This window comes from Corylus avellana, chromosome ca3 (assembly GCF_901000735.1).
Source record: "Corylus avellana chromosome ca3, CavTom2PMs-1.0".
In the NCBI taxonomy this organism is placed as follows: Eukaryota; Viridiplantae; Streptophyta; class Magnoliopsida; order Fagales; family Betulaceae; genus Corylus; species Corylus avellana.
Genome location: NC_081543.1, coordinates 20,926,820 through 20,933,176, shown reverse-complemented (window position 1 = coordinate 20,933,176; position 6,357 = coordinate 20,926,820). Strand labels below are relative to the sequence as shown.

Below are 6,357 nucleotides of genomic sequence, written 5' to 3'. Positions count from 1 at the left end.
CCAGGGTGGCGAAACCACCCTAATTTTTCATGGAAACAGAGCCAACCAATGAACCAAGGATTTCCCCCACATGCTCAGAGTCATGGTCGTTCGGCTCAACCAGCGCAACCTTCTGGATCTTCATCACAATCATCGCTGGAAGAAACAATGAAGGCATTCATACAATCGAATAGCCAGACCATACAAGAGCTCAAAAACTCTACCATGGCAAACACCCAAGCAATTGATGAAGTGAAGAATGCCACCAAGGTTAACACCCAAGCAATTGCGAAGATGGAGAGTCAGATTGGACAGATAGCCAATCACTTGGGTGAGAGAGAAAATGGAAAGTTACCCAGTCAGCTCGTGCCCAACCCAAAAGGTCAATACATGGTTGGGAATTCCTCAAGTCCTGCACACGGGCAAGAACATGTGCAAGCGATTGTCACACTGATGTCAGGGAGACAAGTGGACAATCAAGTGGTTGAGCAAGAAAAAGACCCTGCGGGGCAAGAAAGGGAAAAGAGTGGCAACAATGAGAAGAGAGATGTCGAGCCATCTACAGCCACACCTGTTATTGAGGACCCTCCTAGGTCATTTGTGCCGAAAGCACCTTACCCTGAAAGGTTGCAAGCACCCAAGAAGGGAGGGAAGTTTGAGGACATTCTAGAAGTGTTCAAGCAGGTCCAAATCAATATTCCATTTTTGGGCGCCATCCAACAAGTGCCTTCATATGCGAAGTTCTTGAAGGATCTGATAACAGTTAAGAGAAGAAAAAATGTCCCAAAGAAAGTATTTCTGACCGAGCAAGTTAGCTCTATCCTTCAGTGCAAGTTGCCCATTAAGTATAAGGACCCTGGGTGTCTTACCATCTCTTGCACGATAGGAGTCAGTCGAATTGAGAAGGCGCTTTTAGATCTCGGGGCAAGTGTGAATCTCCTACCCTATTCAATTTACCTACAATTAGGTTTAGGAGAATTAAAGCCCACGTCCATGACACTTCAATTGGCTGATAGGTCAGTTAAGATACCACGGGGAATCATTGAGGATGTCTTGATCAAGGTGGATAAGTTTTACTTCCCCGTTGACTTCATTGTGCTAGGCACAGAGCCGGTTCAGAATGTTGGAATTCAAATACCGGTGATTCTAGGGCGACCATTTTTAGCTACGGCTAACGCCCTGATTAATTGTAGGACAGGGGTGATGAAGATTTCCTTCGGAAATATGATAGTGGAGCTGAATATCTTTGATATCAGCAAACAACCATTGGAGTATGATGAAGTGAGAAATGTATGCTTGATAGAGGAGATTATGGAGGAGACGATGAATGAATCAAGCATAGAGGACCCCTTGGAGGCATGCTTTGCTTAGTTCAGAGAGGATTTGGACTTGGACAAGTTGCTTGAGCAAGCAGATGCGATTTTGGAGACTGCTTCTATGGTGAGTAGTGAGAAGGAGACAGTAGTACCTGATCCCCCCAAGAAGGAATTTAAACCTCTACCAGACACTCTCAAGTATAAGTTCCTAGGTCCAGCAGATTCATTGCCTGTGATTATAGCTTCAGACTTGGTTGATGCTCAAGAGGAGAAATTGTTAGAGGCTTTAAGAGAGCACAAAGAAGCTATCAGCTAAACTATTGAGGATATCAAGGGGATCAGTCCCTCGGTGGTGATGCATAAGATACATTTGGAGGAGAATGCCAAGCCATCGAGGGAGCCACAGAGGAGGCTCAACCCAGCTATGCAAGAGGTTGTGAGGACTAAAGTGATAAAGTTGTTGGATGCAGAGATCATTTACCCCATCTCTGATAGCAAGTGGGTAAGCCCAATTCATGTTGTGCCAAAGCGGGCTGGATTGACGGTAGTAAAGAACAAGGATGACGAGTTGGTCCCAACTCGTATTCAGTCAGGATGGAGAGTTTGCATAGACTACCGCAAGCTAAATGCCGCCACAAGGAAAGATCATTTTTGACTCCCATTCATTGATCAGATAGTGGAACGTTTGGCTGGGCACGCATATTATTGCTTCTTGGATGGTTATTCTGGATATAACAAAGTCCCTGTGGACCCCGAAGATGAGGAGAAGACGAAGTTTACCTGTCCTTTTGCGACTTTTGCCTACCGTCGCATGCCCTTTGGGTTATGCAACGCACCCGCTACTTTTCAACTATGCATGATCAGTATTTTTCCTGACATGGTAGAGCATTTCTTAGAGATTTTCATATATGACTTTTTTGCCTTTGGTTCATCCTTTGATGAGTGCTTGCACCGCCTGACTTTGGTATTAGTACGGTGCAAGGAGAAGAACCTGGTGCTCAATTGGGAGAAGTGCCATTTTATGGTCAAGCAAGGTATTGTATTGGGGCACGTCATATCTCAGAGGGGGATTGAGGTTGATAAAGCGAAGGTGGATTTGATTTCCAACCTTCCACCCCCACGTACAGTGAAGGAGGTTCGCTCTTTTCTGGGCCATGCAGGATTCTACAGGCGGTTTATCCAAGACTTTAGCAAGATTGCCAGGCCTTTGTGCAAGTTGTTGGTGAAGGATGCCCCATTTGTATTTGATGAGGATTGCCAGAGAGCATTTGGGGACCTTAAGAGCATTCTGACGTCCACACCCATTATTCAGCCACCCAATTGGGGTGTACCTTTTGAGATCATGTGTGACGCATCGGATTATGCCGTTGGAGCTGTTTTGGGGCAGCGTATTGATAGACTCCCCCATGTCATTTACTATGCGAGCAGGACTCTGAACGATGCACAACTCAACTACTCCACCACGGAGAAGGAGTTGTTGGCAGTCGTTTTTGCGCTAGACAAGTTCAGATCCTATTTGCTAGGATCTAAAGTCACCATCTTTTCGGATCACGCAGCATTGAAGTATCTTTTTTCCAAAAAAGATGCTAAATCTCGTCTGATCCGATGGATTTTGCTACTTCAGGAGTTTGACATAGAAATTCGGGACAAGAAGGGTTCCGAAAATGTGGTGGCGGATCATTTGTCTAGATTGACTGTGGATTACACTGAGGACACCAGCCCCATTTCGGAGACTTTCCCTGATGAGCAATTGATGCACATTGCTCATGAGCCCGCACCATGGTTTGCTGACATAGTGAACTATCTCGTCACCGGCCAACTGCCTCAGCAGTGGGGGTGACAAGATAGGTCCAGATTTTTGTCCATGGTGAAACATTTTTTCTGGGACGATCCTTACCTGTTCAAGTATTGTCCCGATCAGATCATTAGGAGGTGTATACCTGAGCATGACCAATCCAATGTCATCTCCTTTTGTCATGATCATGCTTGTGGAGGCCATTTCAGTGCTAAGAAGACCGCTGCCAAGATTTTGCAGTGTGGATTCTATTGGCCTACCCTTTTCAGAGACGCCCACGCTTATTGTATATCTTGTGAGCGTTGTCAGAAGCTAGGGAGTATCTCTAGGAGGAATATGATGCCCCTCAGTCCCATTTTGATTGTTGAGATTTTTGACGTATGGGGCATTGATTTCATGGGACCTTTCCCGAACTCCTTTGGCTATCTGTACATCTTGGTTGCTGTGGACTATGTGTCCAAATGGGTGGAAGCGGTTGCATGCAAGACCAATGACCACAGAGTTGTGGTCCAGTTTTTGAGAGACACTATCTTTGCTCGTTTTGGTACGCCTCGAGCAATTATAAGTGATGGAGGTAAGCATTTTTGCAATCGAATTTTTGAGCAGTTGATGAAGAAGTATTTCATCACACATAAGGTTGCCACCCCGTATCACCCACAGACGAGTGGACAGGTTGAAGTTTCCAATCGAGAGATCAAGCATATTTTGGAAAAGACGGTAAACCCCAATAGAAAAGATTGGTCTCTGCGATTGAGTGATGCACTGTGGGCATATAGGACAGCTTTCAAGACCCCGATTGGGATGTCACCCTATCGGCTTGTGTACGGGAAAGCATGCCATCTTCCCGTGGAGTTGGAGCATAGAGCATATTGGGCCATCAAGCAGCTGAACTTCAATCTTTTGTAGGCTGGCTCACAAAGGAAGCTCCAATTCAATGAATTAGAGGAGCTGAGGAATGATGCTTATGATTCTGCGCGGTTGTAAAAGGCACAGATGAAGAAGGCTCATGACCAAAGCATTTTGAGACGATCTTTTGAGCCTAGTGAGAAAGTCCTTTACAGTTCAGGGCTGCATCTTTTCCAGGGCAAGTTGAAATCTCGGTGGACAAGCCCATTTATCATTCGGTCAGTTTTTCCTCATGAGGCCATCGAGATTGAGGATCCTAAGAATGGTAACACCTTCAAGGTTAATGGACAAAGATTAAAACCATTCTTAGAGTTGAGGAGTAAGGAGATCGAGAAGACATTGTTGGAGGATCCGAGTTATTCTGAGTGATTGTCGTCTTTTGTGGAGAGTCTGGCTGAAGACTTAAAACTTAGCACTTGTGGGAGGCAATGCTAATTCTATCCCTTACCATTTTATCTTGTTTGTTTGTTTCTGTTGTGTTTTTCAGGGCAAGTGTCTGCCATTCAAGTTTGGGGGAGCGTTCTCCTACATTACACCCGACTTGTGCCACTCATCTGGTATTGTATCTCTGGACCCATTAGGGACAATGTGTCATTTTAGTTTGGGGGTGGGGTAGACATTTCTCTGTCTTTTTCTTTGATTATTGTTATGTTGTTGATTAAGCAAGGGTAACACCTATTCTGTGGTTTGCATGTCATTGGTCTGTTTAGCATTTTGAACACACCATGTCATTAGGAACCTGAGTCTTTTGACTCATTGCTGGATTGGAGTGACTTCACATGTTTGAGTTTATCACCACGAGCACACTAGCATAGAATCGGTGAGGTATAAGATTTGACTTGATTAGGGTGTATTTTGAGATAGGTAGGATGAAGTATGATGAAACCTTGGCTTGAAAATAAAATAAAAAATAGAAAAATAAAAATCAGTTTGAGCTTCTCATTGAGTAACCGGACCTCATGCCTCACAAAACATTGAGTGTTCGCGTAAAAAGATGAGAAACCTAACCTGGTTGGTTGTATGGCTAGTTTGGCTTCGTAGCCTAGTTGACTTGAGTAAGTAAGCCCTTAGGGATGTTTCTACATCTAGTGCCCTAAAACCATTTGGTTTGGGAGTCTCTAGGCCAACAATCGTTACATAGGTCAATTAGAAAGCATAAGGAAGCTAAGCATTGCACAACCTACACACAAAAATAAAAGCAAAAATAAAATAAAATAAAAAATAAAAAATAAAAAAGAAAAATAAATTTTAAGCCTTGGCTATTTCATTTAAGTGAATTCCTATCACTTTTAAGGTACACCCAAGTTTGAGAATAAGTTGAAGTCTCATGATCATATGTTAGTCTCACATTGCACTTATTGGAACATGTGTTGTCTCAAATTTCCATCTTTCAGTTGAATGATTTGTGGTTGTCTTGATGATGTGTTTGTAGTGTTCACTGGGATAAACCTGCTCATGATGTTAAAAACTATATGTTTGTGTGGAAGTCCTTGTTTGTCAAATAACATAATGCATAAATGTTTGTGGGTATCATTATTGTTAAACCCTCACGAGACTTCACTCGTCCTCTAGGGATTCCTAGGGGTTTAAAAGGCTTGTTGCATATGCTAAATGCAATCATTTCTCCCACGACAGCGGACTCATGTTTCTTGTTTTCATTCTATTTTGCTAATGGACTAGCAAAATGTAAGTTTGGGGGTATTTGATGAGTGCCAAATATTGTATATTTGGGCCCCTTAACTTATGTTTGTTAAGCTCTTACCTGTGTTAATTTATGATGTTTTTTGTTAGTTTTGGTGTTGTGGCGTGTTGCAGGTCATTAAGAGAAAACTGCGGTTTGAGGGTGGAAATAAGCAAAAGAATTGAAGATCCCTGGAAGTGCGATCGAGCGCGCAGAGCGACGATCAAGCGCACCTGTGCTCGAGCGCAAGCATGGCACGCTCGAGTGCACGACCACGTCAACCCTAGCATGCATCGCTTAAGTGCTGCGCCGCAGGAGCCCTGAAAAGCCGAGTGCGCTCGAGCGCACTTCGAGTGCGATTGAGCGCACTCACGCTGACTTGGCAGTGCTGAACCCTAGTTTTTATTATTTATATACAACGTTTTTCTGTTGTAAAGATACATTGAGAGGCTCCGTTTTAAGCAAAAACACGACGTATTGTCGTCCAGAAGCTTGTGCTTCTTTTTCCATTGTAAGTTTTACTTTTCTCATGATGTCAATTCAATTGGTTGTTGTTTTTGCTATCATGAGAGGCTAAAACCTTCAACTAAGGTTGAAGTGAAGGTTGAAGATGAAGCCTCATCATTGATAAACATACATGTCTTGTCGTTTTGTACATACAATGAGACTATTTTATGAAA

At 43.4% G+C, this 6,357-nt stretch overlaps 1 pseudogene; it reads left to right on the top strand.

The window, feature by feature from the left end:
• Positions 1-972: 972 nt before the first annotated feature.
• Positions 973-6,357, top strand: part of LOC132174258 (uncharacterized) — a 15,095-nt pseudogene continuing 9,710 nt past the window's right edge.